The 18,798-nt window shown below is 35.2% G+C and overlaps 1 protein-coding gene and 1 long non-coding RNA gene across 4 annotated transcripts in view; one reads left to right on the forward strand and one right to left on the reverse strand.

The window, feature by feature from the left end:
- Positions 1-18,798, forward strand: part of fbxw7 (F-box and WD repeat domain containing 7) — a 276,839-nt gene that overhangs the window by 185,870 nt on the left and 72,171 nt on the right. The gene's annotated exons all lie outside the window — the stretch shown is intronic.
- On the reverse strand, positions 10,796-11,329 carry LOC130230527 (uncharacterized). Its single transcript, XR_008837959.1, has 3 exons — positions 11,267-11,329; positions 11,030-11,085; positions 10,796-10,945 (listed from the first exon to the last, which is right to left on the reverse strand). It is a non-coding gene; the product is annotated as an uncharacterized LOC130230527 (long non-coding RNA).

The raw sequence follows: 18,798 nt of genomic DNA on the forward strand, positions 1-18,798 counted from the left end.
TTGCCATGTGTAATTAATTTTTATTAAATAAAATTAATCTTTGACAGCTCTAATATTCACTTTGAAGTACTACTTACTAATAAACAGTCTTATTGTAGAAGTTGGATGCTTGAAAAGCTTTAACTAGACTGTGAAGGATTAAGGTCCTTTACCAATTAAAACTTCAGAAGAGAAGATCTCTGGAGGCCAGACAGACACTCAGGCCATTCTGCAGCTGTTGCTAAAGTCGAAAATACAACCTCTGAACATTTTGTCTTTGGGAAAGATATAGAAAGTTTTTCTTGGATTTTGTGGCCTGGTTAGAGTGGTTAGTTGGCATTCCACCCATAACTATGATTATCACTTTATGGTAATGGTTTTGGTCAAGGATGCCCAGCCCTGTTCCAGGAGAGCTGCTGTCTGGCAGAGTTCAGGTCCAACACACCTGTCTCTAATTACTGTAAGTCGAGCTGAACATTGCTGGTTAGTAGATTGTTTGTTGCTTTTAAGTCCTCCTGGGACATTTACATTTGCGGGTTAACAAGTCTTAGTTACATCAAATGTAAGTCACTTTTGTTGGAACATCATGGCTGTACATCTTTTGATAAAATGCAGCCAGGTTTATTAACTCTGCATTATAGAAAATGAAGAGCAAAGAATTCACAAAATGCTTTTCCATTTTATAAAATATGTATTTTTAAATGTATTAATGAAACTGAAGTGTTTTGCCTAATAATGGTAATTATTAATTACCAGCATTGTGGACTCCAGTCAATGACTTTTAACTTGACTTTTACTCAAGTCCCAAATTTGATTAAAGGTGCTGTAAGTTTTTGACTCTTCTAAAGCATAAAAATACCATAATATGTTGGCAGATATTTAAGAAACATTCCAAGTGAACGTTCTTGTTTATCTGAAAAGCAATGCTGAAGTCAGATATTCTTATTTGAAAATGTGCGTTACGTGCCCAAACAGCTGTTTTTTTTTTTTGTTTTAGTTTTTTTTTTTTTTACCCACCCACTGCCAGTTTGGCCAATTATATTTCAGCACTCTGGATTTCCTTGTTGGAAAACAGCGTATTTCATCAATTCATTCAGTCAGGAAGGCTCTCAAAGCATGCGTCTGTAACCGAAATGTGACCTCTGGTGGACAGTAGCAGAATCCAAAATGAGACGAAGATTCAGAGTTCCACATAAGGTTATTAATTGGCAAATAATATAAATATTACGGACATAAACATTAGGTGAGCATGTTACATTGTAACCCTGTGTCCTAACAACACACTACGTGATGAGATTTGCAGTGATGAGCAATTTGGCTGGTTGCATCAGACGAAACACGACAGAAATTTAAATACAGCCATTTAGAAGCACAATATGCACTCACAAAATGGTAAGGTTTATAATCTAATTAATATATATTAAACCTTTTTAACATTATTAAATGTACACGCTGAATCACTCATGTGTGTTGCTTTTGAGTCACAGTTCTAAAGTTCAATTTCAGATGCTTTATTTTATTTTCAAGATCTGAGGTGAGCTATCTGCTGCTGCTTTCAGTAATATGGCCACAAATGTCATGTAAAATGGCATTCAAACTCGCATTATTAGCATTTAACACTGAATAAAGCACGTGTATGTGAGGTGATCATTGTCAGTTTTCCGTTGTTCAGCTGTTAGAAATAAAAGCAGTTTCTAATATATCAATTTGAGGTGTTGGTTAGGACAAATTTTTAACAGAAAATATTCCTTCTATCACGTGCTATTGCTTTTAATTAGATCACAATTTAAATTTTAAATTGTTAGATTGTCAGACTCGCTCCTGTTGGTCATCAATCTGGCAACCTGCACTTGAGTTTGTTTTGATCCAGGAATGTAATACCTAGTTCAAGCACAGGGTATCAAACTTGCATACTGCACCTTTAAAGAATATTTTGGACTCAACTTGAACTATACTGGAGACTTGAATGCAAAGACTCGAGACTAACTTGTGACTTCCAAAACAATTACTTGGTTCCGCCTCTGTTCATTGCTCAACCTTAAGTCTTTTTAATACCCTGAGACCTTTGTTCATTTTCCAAACACAAAGTAAGATATTTTAGGTGAAATCTAAGAGCTCTATCATTCACAGACAACCTTTAGTGGTTCAATCAGAATATTATCAAGATACAAGAATATATTTGTACGCACCTACAGTAAAATAACAACAAAAATAAAGAGAAGAACCTGTTGAATGAAGTTGTTTTTGTTATGAACCACAGGTATTCTTGCAGCATGCTAATATTCAGATTTGAAGGAATTTTAGTAACTTTGGTGAAATTTGGTAACTTTTTTGGGACTTTAAGCCTGGATACTTGCTTTTTATGGAGGATGAGAATGTTCTGAAATTTCATCAATATCTTTATGGTTTTCCAGTGACAAGCAAAGGTCTTAGGGGTTTGGAGCGACATGAGGATGAGTAATTAGCAGAATTTTTTTTTTCTGGCAATTATCTACTAAGTTAATTGTATAAATTTATTTTTTTTTTGCTATATGAATGTATCATGTATCATTTAAAATCTTTGTAAATACAAAGCTTGGCAAGCCTGACAGATGATGGATCTACTTTCCATAATTTTCCCATTAACACTGCTCCACTTCTGGGCTTAAAGAAAATTTGTGGTGCCGTTCATGTCATGGAACTCTCTGTTAATAGTACTTTTCTTCCGACATGATTCGAATGCACCAGTAGGTTATATTACACATTCATTTTAATTGTTGAATTAGATCAGAAGGTTAATCTGTGGATTGAGTGTTAGAACAATTAGTTTTACCACTATGTATTTTTAATATTCTATTAAATGGGATCAAATGTTAGGTCTTTTTAATAACCAAATGATCTTTTTTTTTTCCTCCTTTATTTTATTATCAGTCATCTTTTTCTTGCCTTTACAATCTTTCAGTTAATTTATTTGCGGTTGAAATAAATTCATGTCCTTTTCTTAATAAATGCACACTCAGTTCTGCCTGTCTCCACTAGTGTCATGCCTATTGTGCTTTTTCTTCCGCTTGCCCTCTTGAAAAATCAGGATATTAAAATGCGTGTTATCTAGCTGCATCATAATTTGGCCGGATAGCCGGAAACCATGTGGCTGTTTGTGTCTCTACATTTCCACAACGGTTATTAACACACATCAGCACACGGTGAATCAGAGACAGATGGCCGGCCAACAGAAAAAGTGAGGGCTGAGGGAGAATGTAATTAAAAAAAGAAATGCTCCAATTATAAGAAGCTTTTCCACCCTCAGTACACAAGCTACATGTGTTTGTGCTTGGGCATTAGTTTCTACAGGGCTTATTTTAAATTCACCTCTGCTTCATACTCATTTTATGATTTTGTTATAAGTGGTTGGATGAGATCAACACAAAAAATGGTTCATTTTGGTCTTTGTGAGATTAATCACTGTCAGGTTTCAATAATAATCAAGAACCATTGTGTCTGTGAGCCAGTTTAATAGTTTTAAGCCAGTGCTCCACATCCACCAACACATGCATTAATTGAGCTTATGCATCTTTTTTTTAAGTTTACATAACTCACTAGCAAATATGGTTTTGTTGAAGTTTTGATACTTTTTAAAGCATATTAAATTAGCATAGTAATGATTAAATTCGCATTTAAATAGTGTACCAGACGTTTTTTCCAGCACAAGTTTTTGTATTTGGCTTGCTTTTATAGCTTTGTAATAATAAAAAAAGGTTGTATAATTACTTATTTACATAATGTCACAAATTAATTTTAAGCATAAAATGTAGAAAATAGGTAAATATGTATTCTTGCATGTTTTAAAGGGCACCTATGATGAAAATCATCTTTTGTAAGCTTAGGACAGAACTGTGTATAGGTAAAGTTATATCAGAGTCATATGAAGACAGTAAGTCTGTTTTTTTTATTATTATTTCCTGATGTTAAATAGGATCCAGATTCCTCCCATATTGAGGCCCTATGTGACTAGGAGTGTGGCTGCCCACTGATTTGATTGACAGCCGCGTATTAACATGTCTCCGTAGTAACTCGTAGAATCATATCATTAACACAGGATGTGTTCAAAGCAACTGGGATTTAAAGATCTGTTTGGCTCGTTATGATCAATCATTATCAAATGTGATTAAAAATCAGTTTTTACAAGTTTAACACGTTTTTAAAACAGTGCATGTTTTTAACGAATTACAGCAATTTTACCATCTTAACTTAATCACCACAGCCGCAACAATTATAAAAGAAGACGCTTCATTCCTGGTTTGTGGACGTTAAATCAGGTTTATTTTGTATATTAACATAACAGATATATCCATACAGCAGTTGATATTAACGTGTATCCTGCCACATTAGCCATGCAAAAACAGTGCAAAGTTAAATGCGCAATCTTTGTGTGTGCATGAACTTTGTAATGACATTGTGTGTGACTCATCATTGCAACTCCACAACAAATACATCAAATAATCTTTTGGAAAGTTCTTACTATAGTATTTCTCACAAACATTACGTGAGATCTGCTTCCTTCATGTCTGTCAATATGCAGTTTATGTGGTGCAGCCGAGGCTCGAGATTGAGGCACGCTCTGACAGACACATAGGAACGGTGGGCAAGGAGAACTAGCGTTAAAGACACAGGCAACAAAAAGAGCTACAAGAGCTCAGAGATGAAAATTCCAAACTTCTGAAAGGTATAATTAATAATCTGATGGGTGTTTTGAGCTGAAAATTTAGACACATTCTGGAGACACAAAAGACTTATCTTAAATCTTGAAAAAGGGGTAAAGTAGGTGCCCTTTAATGTATTGCTTTTTTATGACTATGACAATGATAACATTTAACTTTTCTGGAGGCTTTGCACAATTTGAAGCTTGAATAAGTTAGTTTAGATTTTCAAAAAGACAACTGTTTTGCAAAGTATGATAAAATGTTCATTTGTCTTGTTAAATGAGCGACTATTGTATTTTTTTTTGTCAACCGTTTTACTCAATATACTGACTTGCAAAATCCTATTGTTATGATGATTGTTCAGTGATTTATTTGTTTGTCACTATCTTTTAATTATATTCATGAGGGTGCTTTGCTTTTTTGGTGATTAACTGATATGCTTTTGACTAATTAATTTGCTTATGTAATTTGATTAAAGTGATTGACAGCCATAATTGGTACTCAAGTGTTGATTTAGCATCTTGATGGCAATCACAGTAACCTATTGCAGTTTGCATTTAATTTTCCCCATGTGCCTTAGTAAATATTCATAAAAGTCTATGTAGAGTTTGCTCGGGAGTGGCCAGAAGGAGAGCACTACAACCCTCTGGTTATCCAGACCTCACCGTGTTGCCTGGCAACTATGTACTGATAGAGGGAGGTGGACAGCGTCCTTCTCCTTGCCGCCCACCGTCAGTGGCTTCGTAGAGAGCGAAATCTACAACCCGTCCAGTCTTTCTGCTCATCAGATTTTAACGACGACGAGCGAAGGATTCAGGCCAGCCTCTTCAGCAAGAAACCTGCGTTATGAACTAATCAATAGAGCAATGTAACCTTAGTGGTATCTGCTATGTGTTAGATCTCACACCAACACGTTCCAGAAGATGAGTAGCACAAGTAGCAGAGGAGTGGGCGGTCGACTCTGTACTTTTTACGGCTTCTCTCGTTGAGAAATTTGCACTGCTCGTTCAGAGATGCGCACCCTTTGTTGTTGAACATTTGAGGGTGCACATATCTTGTTATAATGCAATGCCCCAGGGCTGCTTATTTACAACCTTGTTAAATATCACTGCTTGTGCATCGAGAGAGAGGCGAGCGAGTTGGAAAACAAGCTTATTGGCTGAGGGTTTTCCCTTCCCTCAGACACAATGTCTTTGGAGGGAGGAAACTTGGTGTTTTTCAGGCCTCTTGTCTCCGGTTCGTAGCATTCAGGTTGTTTTTATTTCTCCTTTCAGGGGGCCGTCTGTGTTAGAGGGCTTATTTGTTTCCTGAATGGCTAATCTGCCAAGTTCATGCCTGAAGCAACGCTGCTGAGAGAGCCGTTGTTGTAAGCGCTGCCAGGGCGGGCCATGTAATGGTGCAGCTCAAGCTCTCTAATTTCCATACAGCTGTCCTGGTGGGCAGGTCTCAGTGCAGATATGCCAGCACCAGGGAAAAGCTGTTATTTTCATCTACCTACACCTTAAGGTAGTCTGCTGTGCTAATCGGCTATTAGATGGTAAAGTCAAAGGTCTGATTAATGGGTTGTGGTTAAAGGCTGATTGATCAAGGAGTCGCTAATTGAAGTATTCATTGTAAGGTTTTATTTTGGCAACAAATAAAACTGATTTTAATATGTATGCTGCTTGACATGTATAGTTTTTAAATGGTCTGTGAATTTAAAGGAACATTTCATTCAAAATAACTTGATTTCTAAACTTCTGTTGAACATAAGAGAAATTTACTTTCTTGTTCTCCATTCTATTAATTGTGACTTTCGCTTTTATGAAATCATAAGATATTTCATATCTTCAGGAGACTTTCATAAATGAATAAACAAGATAACTCTGTGTTAACAGAAAATCTCAGCACCTATCCTTGTTCTCATTAGTGCCGCTGTCGTTTTGGTTGAATTAGCCAGAAAAAAAAAAATCACAGCTTTCCTAATATGCTGTTGTTTCCCTGTGTTCTGCCGAAACTGTGCCAATCCACTGAGGCATTGATTCTGCAAGACCCTTAAATGTGTGTTGTTGGGCTCATAATTGTTACCAGTAGATTCAATTTTGGTAGGTTGCAAGGAGTGGTAGCCATAATGGCCATCCAGCAGATGCTACATATGCATAAGGTCTGGAGATTAGGGAGGCAAGGACAACACATTGTTTATGTTGGTAACACATGACAAATTTACCTCCACATGAATTGCCAGACCCAAGGTTCCCTGTAGTCCAGAGTATCACTCTGTCTTTGCTTTTCATGGTCCAGTTCCAGTGTTCATTGGCCAGTTTCACCAGCAGTGCGCAAGTTATTGTAGCTACATAAAGGAATACACCTACACTGTAAAACCCAACAGTCTACAGTCTGTAAAAACTGTACTGTAAAAACCAACAGTCTAACTCTAGATTTACTGCATTTATAAACTTAAATGAAGTAAGTTCACAGTACTCGTATAGATTAGTTTTTTTTTTACTCTGATGGTTTGTAGCAATTGGTTTCCTCAAACAGTTTGAGTTGCATTAACTTATTGTGTTTCACAGTACTCAGTTGGTTTGAGTTCTCTTTAATTATTGGACTTTACTGCACTGTAAATTCTAACATGTTCAGTTTACTTAAAAAAAGTTTGGAAACCGATTGCCTTATTTTTGCAATATAAACTTACAAGGAAATCTTAAGTTTAGTTTATTATTGCTTTAAAGTAAGAAACCTAAAACTTCTAAAGTAAACTAACTGGTAAAAATCAAGTTAGTTTACTAGAAAATTCTAGTTAAAGTACTCTTGAATATTTAGTAACCTTACTTAGGGTATTATAGTAAGATTACTTTATTAACTCTATTTAACTAATACTGTTATACCATGTTCAGTTAACATCTTAAATGCTAGTAGTGTCAACATTGTTTTAATCCACCATTTTAAGTAAAGTCAACTAAAGAAACTACGTGCAATCGGTTTCCACATTTTCTTCAATTAAACTGAACATAAAATATAAAGTTCAACTTACAAGTAATGACATTATACAGGTCTTAAATGTAAACATTTTATTTTACAAAAAGAGCAGTTTCACAATAAACATGATATTTTAGCATGACAATACACTTGTACACATTTTTGTAAAAACCTGTTCTAAAGTGCACTAAAGTGCTGTAACAGCAATGCAGACAAAAATATAATTAAAAAAAAGCACAACCCCCAAGCTTACTAAAATGTTTGAAAATCTCTCTCTCTCATATATATATATATATATATATATATATATATATATATATATATATATATATATATATATATATATATATATATATATATATATATATATATATATATATATATATATATAAAATTAAATACTTGGGGAAAAAAAGATACTTAAATTAGTGTAATTAAACATGCCATTGCACCAGCACCTTTAAACATGGCAGCATGTAGACACTCACAGAGGAACAGATGTTTAGCTTTAAAGCTGATTTTTTTTAGACTGTGAAGTTTAGATTTTCCTACAGAAAATATCACATTACTATTGTCAAAAGAATTGAGTTTGGTACCAGTACTGAATTTTGGTATAAATCAATACTGAAATATTAAAAACATCCATTTACCACCAATATTTGAGCGCTACTGATCTTGTTCTTAAACACAGCTGATTGGCCACTGTGTTCACATGCACAGTCCAAACAAAGTTACACAGACACTGAAGCATTTCAAAGCCATGTCAATCAGCTGATCTGTCTATAAGCTGACATATGAGCTATCTGCTGATGGATCGACTGATTGACAGTGCTTTGAAATAATCCAGTGTCTTTGTATCTTTGCACCTGGTGAACAGAGGTGAAGAATGGTAAAAACGATGAACTTCATAGCCAATCAGTCATATCTGTTGAGCATGTGAACACAATGGCCAATCAGTTCTTGCAATGTTAGCTGTAAATCGCAACTTTAAAATTTCAGTACCGATTGGTACCAAACTCAATACTTTTGACAACCCTATGAATCACAATACATTTTTTTGGTAAAAAAATGTGTTTTAAACACCAAAATGCTGCAATTCTGAATGTAACACTGCAAACAGCAACATGGCAAAAGCAAACAAACAAAACAATGTTTTTTTAAAATGTTTGAAAATCCTTTAACAGAACCTTTAAACATTAAACACAGCAGCATATAGGCACTCGCAGAAAAAAAAAAAACACATTAAGCTTCCCTCCCAGCGAAAGCAACACACGTTGAGTAAATACGTTGCTTGTAGTCTTTGGGTAGTCCGAATTCAGTGCGTAAATCAAAGCAAAAAAGCAGACCTACTGCGTGTGCCAAAGTAGGGACATCATCCATAACCACTTTTCCTTCCAGTATAATGGCCCACATTGAGGTCCTTTAGATATCTTCACACAAGACAATCAGCAGGCCAACATCTACTGCACTGAAGTCAGACTCTACATCCACATCCTATGAAAAGAGAAAGAAAAATAAGTAAAGTTTGATATTCTAAATGACACTAATAAAGCATGTAGTGGCCAGGAGACCAAAAGCATATGTGAAAAAATTACAATTCCTTGTGCTGAATTTGGTAACACTTTAGTATAGGGACCAATTACTCTATTAACTCGTTGCTTATTAACATGACTATTTAAATCTACACACATTCACAACTTAATTAAAATCAAGCATTTTTTTTTCAGGATCTATTTTTTCCCCCAAGACCAACAAGCAAAGTCAGTCAAAAATAATGACTGTCCAGCAGCTGCAGGAGGCTTCACTCAGTGTCCATAGTGTACAATAAATTAACTACATTCAAATGCTTCTTATAAGAACGCCTTGCTTTGCTACTCCTTCAATGTAGACCAATGTAATAGATTTGCTTGTACTGTTCCTGTTGTCATGATAATGGAATTTGGTACCAATCGATATTGAAATTTAAAAAAAACATCCATTTCCTGCTAATGTTTGAGCACTGTTAAGTGTCATTTCTGTTGAGCATGTGAACACAATGGCAAAACAGTGCTGTTTAAAAATGTGCTCAACAGTGCTTAATGTTTTTGAAAATTTCTGCATCAATTGGTACCAAATTCCAGTATCGTGACACCCTAGCTCCTACTCCTCCATATACCAAATATTGTTTGCTCCAACCTTAAAACATGCCACTATTCTATAGGAACTTTACATTTTTTAAATTAAAGAAACACTGTAATGTAATAACAAACTGCATTAAAAGTACCTTTTAAACATTTTCAAGAAACTAAATGCAAATGTGTGAGAGACCATTTGGTGCTACAAAATCAATATATTTTGAGGGAAAAAATTATAATAAACCGAGAACCGATTCATGAATGCACTTGGTTTTGCTAGATTTAAGCAGTCAGTCAAGTTTGCATTATTTAGCACACTGATTTTTTATTTATTAATAAATATTTATTTTAGAGAAAAGGGATGTTTTACTATGGCTTTTGGAGCAAGGGTGCACCCATCTACAATCCCACAGCAGGTGACTTCACAGGGTTGGCTATTATACGGAGCATCTTTTGACTTTTTGGCTTTTAACACTATCTTTTTACATCTTAATCCAGCAGGTTCTTCCAACAGAAATTATATTACTCTCAACATATTACATAGCTATTACACTTATTAAAAACTTTATTTTTCAAGCTAATATTCCTCTTTTTCAAAACAAGTGTGTTTAAAAATGAAACAAATGCATTCATTACTTCACTGGCCTATGAAGCTAACTGACCCTGTGACGTCACAAGTTGCTGTATTTGCAACATGGCATTGCTCTTGCTCCAAACGCCATAATAAAACATCCCTCTTTCAAATACTTACATTAATTGCATTTGTTTTATTTATTTATTTTTTTATAAAATTGGAAATGACTGAAACTAGAATGACTGCTTCATTTCCAGTCTAAGAAAGCAGAAACAATAATATTACTTACAAAACACATCCAGAAAAAATCTTTAGACCCATCCCTCAAAAGTACTGAAAGACCCGGAAGAACTGCTGTGCGGACAAGCATTACATCAGATGACTGTGAAAAAGTAAAGACAGACATAAGTTAGACATGCATTATAGCCCAGTGGAAACAATCAAATGCAAATTATAATTCAAAGATGATGTCCCAAAAATACCTTTGAATAAACTTGTTCTCATCAAAATCTCATCTAGTTTTCTTCTGCAATTTCCTCCTCTTTTTGAAAATTTCAATCAAACGAGCAGTGTGTGTCCAATGCAGCGTTGAACTCGGATCTTAAATCTCATCCTAATATTAAAGTGAATTCTGCAAAGATCTAATCAAAAACATTATTCGTCGTTAATAACATTCAAACACACAATTTCACAAAATTACACAAAGTTTTGAAAAGGAAACAAACCCTCTGCAGCACTTGTATCAGCTGGTGTTTCCTTTATGACTTCCTTCTGGATGTCACTGTCGTGCACAAAAACGTGAAGTGTTATTGACATGGCTAAGCAAAATTTTAAAACAAAGAAAACAGTAATCAGAAACACATGCAATGATACAATGCAAAGCCATTTAGCAACATATGTAACATTTTAATAGTGTTTAAAAAGTTGTGCACTCTTTTCTGATGTGCAGGTGCAACACTTACATTTCCACTGCATATCAGCTCACAAACTGGTAGTCTGAAATAAAAAAGAAAAAATTAATAAAGGGTATAACGATATTACAAACCAAATACCATGCAAAAATATGTATCACAATACTCTAATTGTGTGCTACAATCCAAACAACACTGTAATTGTTCAAAAGTATTTGCCTTAAATAAGTGAAACCTTCTTTAAAAGTGCAAACAAACAGAATTGGCAAAGCCCGTTTATACTTTTAAAGTTTCTTAACAGAAACTTTGCTTATAACAAAGGCTTGTTGATGCCATTGTGTGACATTGAGCTAACAAAGGGATGTTTATGTGCTTGGTTATACGAGTCATCATAAATTAACAGCTACCATTTCATCACTAACGTATCCGTCACACATATTCAGTCGCGTCTGGTCAGATTTATTTGTCATTACAGCAATACAAAAACACTCCATTGGGGTAAACGTAACGTTAACACTGGAATAATTCTCCAAAACGGCATGAAGAAAAGACAAATAATTTATATTGCGATTTTTACAATATATGACTTGTCTGTGTTCTTAAATCTCTCTCGCATTTTCACAAGTTTAACTTTTAGTTTCATAGGGATTGTTAGCATAAGCACCCTTTAGCATCATGTGTAAATATGTATCTGCCTCATACGGTGACACGAATCGTAATCGCATCGAAATCCTAAATTACTAACGACACTCACGGGTCCATTTTGAGCTGAAACTGCTTTAAAATGTTGTAAACGACCCGGCGATCGTGGAAAAAAGCGACTGGTCTGGTCATGAGCCGCTCGCCGACGGCGGACCACAGCTGATCTCCTCACCTGCTTCAGGTTACTTCTTAAATAAATCTTTTTTTAAAACACGCATATTTTCGTCACAACAAGTGCCACTAAAGTTCAACGGTAACTACTGTATTTGTAATGCGGCTAAAAAGGTTTCGTTTTCTTTTCTTAAAATGTAGATCTACTGCTGTGTTAACGTTACATCTATTTGAATGGATTGCGCCACGCAGTGTTGCCAGATGTAGCTGACTGATTCCAACCCAAAACAGCTCTAAAACCCGCTGAAAACCAAAAAACTGCCCAAAAATCTGGAGAATATTATAACCTGTTTAGAAGTTGAGGAGCGGGGCGAGGATGTCGTGTCCTTGGGAGATCACAGCCGTTGTAAGCGTTGCAAGTACACGATCAAATTCAAAACCGCCCAATCTGGCAACACTGAGCGCGCTCTCGCTCTCTCAGTGCATCATTTGAAATGGCGCGCCCGCTCTTTAAGAGCATAACGCCCACTTTACAAATTATATCTACAAATTATTAATAGTTATTAAAAGGAACTAGGAAACTGAAAATAGCTAATCTAGTAAAGTAGACAGTATTGCAAATAACGTGCAGAGGTCAAAACGTTTAGTCACAACATCATGGGCTAAAAACTAAGTTCACAAAACAGCAAACAATACACAAAGTGCAGGGAATAAACAGATTACTGATACTATACAAATAAAATCAAAGTAGTAATTAAAATGAAAAGTTTACCTTGATTTACTGCAGTACATCTTCTCAAAATGAAATCCTGTCCTTCGACGATGGTGCTGGGTTGGGTTGTGACTCGAGATGGGGGATGGGAAATCACCACCCAGTACGCATGCGTAACAGCATGACTTAGCCCTTATAAGCAATTTTACTCAAATTACATTAGTTATGGGAACTTTATACCTTACTATGTCAGTAACACTAATACATTTCTAGTAAACTCAACAATTTGCTTAAAATTAAGTAAACACACTAGAATTTTCATAGTAGGGAATACTATTCGCTTTTACAGTGTGTGCTCAAATTGCTTCGTTTACTTAAATGGATTGTTCACAGTACTCATCAGGATTAGTTTTTGAACTTAAATGGATTGTAGCAATCAGTTTTTTTAAATGGTTCAAGTTACCATAAGTTTTCGGGTTTTACAGTGTAGATACTTGCGTCTTCTAAACATTTCTACATTGCACCATCGAGCTTGTCTTAATGCATTTAAGACAAGCCTCTAGTGTAGACTTTATTTTCCAGAGTAAGCACGATCTTATGAACAACTGTACTGTACTGTCATTGTGCTGTACCACTTTCAGTAGTGGGTCATCATAGACTGTTATTTGTCTAGGCCTACGCAGTCTCACAACAGCAGAGTGTGATGCATTATGTTGTTGCATTACTCGAATAAGCATCATTGCACTTTTCTGTGATTCATACCACTGTATGCATTCTGTGGCCACAGACAACATTGATTCTTTTTTGACACCCATGATTTTCCCCTTCTTTACCAATGTTGGGAAATTCTCACAATTCTGAACAGATTCATCCCAAAAGATTTGCCATTGACGAAATACTCTGAACATTTCTGAACAATGTAACTCACTAGCTGTGTTTCCATCCAACAATTTTTATTCGCATCCTGGAAAAGCGCATAATAGAAATGCTTAATGGGGAAAAAATAATAATATTGGAATGAGTAGGATGAACTTTTTTTTTTTTTTTTTTTTGCTTGATTAAAAATATGGAAGATAAAAATCAGGTCATTTAATATATAAGAAAAAAGGCCCACATTAGCTTTCTTTGATATTTGGTAAGGGCAAGTAAATACAATTTTCCTTTGAAACTTTCTTTAATGTATCAGTTTCCAATTTTCCCTTATATTCTGGGAGTTCATGATTGATTTAGCAAGGGATGGTTCATGAACAAGCCCATTGATTCAAGCTTTATCTATCCAGCCCCAAGACAGCGGTGTGAAGCAGTGATTATAAAATGAGAATATGCAAATGCTTGTGAAACACAGATATCAGCCTCGGTGTTATAGAACATTTATCTCCTTTCGTTCAGTGGCTCATACCTGGATGCTTTTAAAGCAAAACCTGTCCAGGGATCACTGTGGAAAAAAAGCAGCATGGATTTGGAATGGAAAAGCAAGGAATCCTCCTACGGAAAATTGACTGGTGTTGTCGTGGTATGAAAGCAAGACGAGCAGTCGACGGAGGAGCGTCTATTTTTGGGAAACTGTTCTAACCTCTCTTTCTGGCTCCTTGGATCATGTAGTGTCTTATCCTCTGAGGAGCATGGCCAGCTGGCGTTAAAGATGCTCTCTCTCTCTTTGTGGCAAGGCTGATGGAAGTCAGTCATGTTTGCACTCAATCTATCTTCAGTTGGGCAACTCTGTACACTGCACAGTGTATACTTGAGTCTTTCTATACACACGTTTATTGACACATCTTGCCTTGTTGGATCCAGTAGAATTTTAATCAACAACTCTGTAGCCAAGAGCAAACTGAGGTCTCACGGTGGATGTGTGGGAAAAAGCATTCAAGTATCTGGTGCATAGACTGCGTCACTGACCCAGCATCTCTCATCACGGAAAGCACCATGTTCGCTTTGTATTTCTCAGCATGTACTGTACTGTAGAGGGGTGCGGCCGGCCCAACACAAACTCCTTAATCAGCATCTCTAATTCAGGCCTGCTGCAAGCTGCCAGCATCTCTGAGTGCATTTCTAGTGTTTTATGGTGTGCCTTATTAATGGATTACAATATAAAGCAGACAATATTTGTTCATACACTTGGTTGATAGAGAAATAATAAAATAATACAATTGTAGTAATTTAATTATAAGTGTTAACATGGATAAATTGATACTAGATCATTATGCAAATATTAACAATGTTTTTCCCTATGCATGTACACTACGTGACTAAAGTCTTGTTGCCTATCCATGTTTTAGGAACAATTAAATAATAACTTGACTTCTAGTTGATCATTTGCTATCGGAAGTGGCTTATATGAAAGGCAAAGACCTCTAGATTGTTTATTTTACCAAAATAAAATATGATCATGCTTTTTTTTTTTTTTTTTTTTTTAATTATTCAATTAAGACAGTAAGGTCTGACTTTGCTCAGACAAAAGTCTTGTCACTTAACAGAAATAATGTACAGTATAGAATATAAAGTCATGGTGCAGTGAAAAAATAATTAATATTGTGTTTGACTCCCATGAGCTTGGAGGACTGCATCCACACATCTCTGCAAAGACTCAAATAACTGATTAATAAAGTCATCTGGAATGAAAAAGAAAACGTTCTTGCAGGACTCAAGATCTTTTGGATTTATCTTCAACGCTTCCATCTTACCCCAGATATGCTCAATGATGTTCATGTGTGGTGACTGGGCTGGCCAATCCTGGAGCACCTTAACCTTCTTTGCTTTCAGGAACTTTGATGTGGAGGCTGAAGTATGAGAAGGAACGCTATCCTGCTGAAGATGTTGCCCTCTCCTGTGGTTTGTAATGTACTGGGCAGCATAATATGTCTTGATACCTCAGGCTGTTGATGTTGCTATCTCTCACATGCCCCCAAACTGGATGTACCCCCAAATTGTGAATTTTTTTTTTTTTTATTCCTTCAAGCTTGACTGATTTCTGTGAGAATCTTGGGTCCATGCTGGTTCCAATAGGTCTTCTGCAGTATTTGTGATGATTGGGATGCAGTTCAACAAATGATTCATCAGAAAAATCGAACTTCTGCCACTTTTGCAAGTTCTTATTTGTTGCTCTTATAACTTGAAACGATGACAAGACTTTTGTCAGGTAGTGTATACTAGATGTTGTCTCGGGGTGCTTTCACACCCCAAGATTGATTGTTTTGTTCTGAAACGAGGATTAAAATTGTTACAACTTTGCATTTTGTTTGGTGCGATTCACTTTCACTCGGCAAAGTCTCTAAACAAACCAAAATAGTTAAAACAAGTCACATGCGAGTAAACTCTTCTCACGTTATAGACAGACTCCACTGAATTGTTATGCGTTATTTTAATTTATGATGATTTGCAATAATACACTATAAGTGAAAAGGTGAACTTTAATTTTGAATGGTGACACAGACATCGTCACCAAATATATAAATGGCTTCTAAGACATAAGACTTTCTCATAAATAGCCTCATTTCATTTGTCAAGGGTTGTACAAATCAGTCTATTGAATCAATCAATCTATTGCCTGTTATTTTTTTGTAATATTTAATTATATTATAATAAGAATACAACATTTAATAACATTTAATAACTTTTTTTAAATTATCAGCTTAAAGCATAGGCTAGAATTCTGCATTATCGGCTTACATTATAGAGAGAAATAACAGATGAAGCGAGACTGCAGTCAGATCATGAAGCAGATCAATGTTGGTCTTTCTTTTGAGGTGTCAGTGCAGAAATAAACAAAACAATAGGTCTAATACAAAATATTATAAGATTACAATATGGAAAAAAAATCACATGGTAATTTCAGTCAACAACGAACAGCTCTTGTTAATATTTCACCATGGTTTTACAGTCAACATGAACCACACATTTACTGGTAAGAATGATTACATTCTGCCCTACTCATAATTCTCATTCAAATAGCCGTATATATGGCTGATACATATCCATAATACACTGCGATATAGCCTGGTTCATTAGTTCGTTGGATCATTTTGCTTTCTCATTGCAATTGATCCACACCAGAGTTTGTTTTAATTAAGCCGAGACCACCTCATTCAGGCAATCTCAGACCGATTCCTTTTGGTGCAGATCAGAGTGCAATTGCGGGTTTGACATATGCCAAATGAACCGTGCTTAAAGGGGAAATGCACCAGGTGAAACCAACGTCTAGGTGTGAAAGCACCCTCACAGACACACACACACACAAATATTGGTTCATTTCATTTTTTGCAACATTTTCAAGTTAATTATGTAGAAAATTTTTATTTTTTATTTTTTACCTTATATAATGGCTATAACAAGTTAATGTTTAATTAAAATTAATTAATATAAACATACATTTAACAATGTATTCAGTATTTAAAAAAAAAAAAAAAATAAAATAAAAAAAATATATATATATATATGCAATTTAATATTATAACAATTAGGAACATTCATCAGAAAATAATAATTTTTTAAATCTCTTGTGGTTATTATACTATGGATATTTAATTAAAATTATCTATGCCTAAGTGAAAATGTATGAGTGTCTTTTTTTTTTTTTTTTTAACTTTAATTAAATTTGTCCTTTCAATTTATTTCTGAAGCACAGCGCTCATACTCTGTATTTAAGATCTTAGTTTTGCTACTGGTCCTGTTCTTTTAATCAGTAGATGGGATTCATTAAGAATAAATGATTTTGTGTGTGTGTGTGTGTGTGTGTGTGTGTGTGTGTGTGTGTGTGTATATATCTATTACTTGGCATTTCATTTTAAACGAAAGAGCATTCTTTGTAAAGGCTTTGCCTCACCATGTTAATGCACTTTGACATGAAGTATCATTAGGAGTCTGAGAGGTTTTATTTTTAGTGTCTGCTAGAGTGTGCTTTGGGAGGAACTGGGCAGAGATTTGAACGTTGAGACTTTTAGGATACAGTGTGTGTCATAGCTTGTTCCAGAGGGTAAATTTATGAGTATTACTTGTGGTCTTAACTTTTGCGCTATAAGCTTCTATATTGAGTCAAATATGCAAGATTATTTTATTAGCTTCTCTGCTGGTCACCCCTTTATACATTCAAACCTCCCCAACAGTAAACAAATGTGTGTTTTTGATCAATCCTACATGAAGTTAACTGCTGCTTTACTAAATCTTTAGAATAATTGTATGCAGAATCTTACTTCAACTCTTAAAAACAAAGAACAGTTTAAAACTAAAGCGGTGTGACCAAGTTAGCCAACTTAGATTTGTACCTGACTTTCAATGGAATATTTGTGTTTAACATTACATTTTGGTACTGCCAGATTTTCCACTTATATTCTGAATCAAAGGATCTTGATTCTTGTTTGAAATCAGTTGAATTAAATATGATTTGTTTGCCAATATTTGACTTATGGCAGCAGGCCTTTTTTTCCAAAATTGCCTGGCAGTGTGACTTCAATTATGGCTGATTATTTAGCATTCATTTAAAAACATTTTTGCACATTGTATGTTAACAAAGCGGGTTGATGTTACCAGCATTTCTTTTAAAATTCCATCTTTTGTGTTCAATATAAAAAATATCAAAGGGTTAAAACCACATGAGGGAGAGTAAATGAGGATTTAATTTTTGGATGAACTGTCTCTTTAAACTAGTGCTTAATTTGAGCCGGTTCTTGCTGGATCCTGTTCCGGAAAATGTCAGAAATTCGTGTTTTGCTTTCCGGTATTTATTTTAATGGATCCGGCATTAACTTGTGTGCGGTGAATACCTATGTTTGTGTGTGTGAGAGAGAGAGAATGTGAATGCATGTAAACGCTGTGTGGATTGTGGTACGGTAGTCACCATGCACAAGTTAAAGCAAAACTATTGGCCCTCAACATTTTCAGCCAATCGGCTTTGTTTACATTCACTCTCATTGGTTGGTGACTTTGCGCGCAGTGAGCAGCGAAAATAATGACGTAAGTGGCCTACCTAAATAATATTTGTATTTTCAAAATGGCAAAGGCAGTCGCACATATTTTCCGTTTTTAAAGTCACGAGTAAATCTGAAAATGAGCCTGATCAATA

Source organism: Danio aesculapii, chromosome 1 (genome assembly GCF_903798145.1).
Source record: "Danio aesculapii chromosome 1, fDanAes4.1, whole genome shotgun sequence".
Classification (NCBI taxonomy): Eukaryota; Metazoa; Chordata; class Actinopteri; order Cypriniformes; family Danionidae; genus Danio; species Danio aesculapii.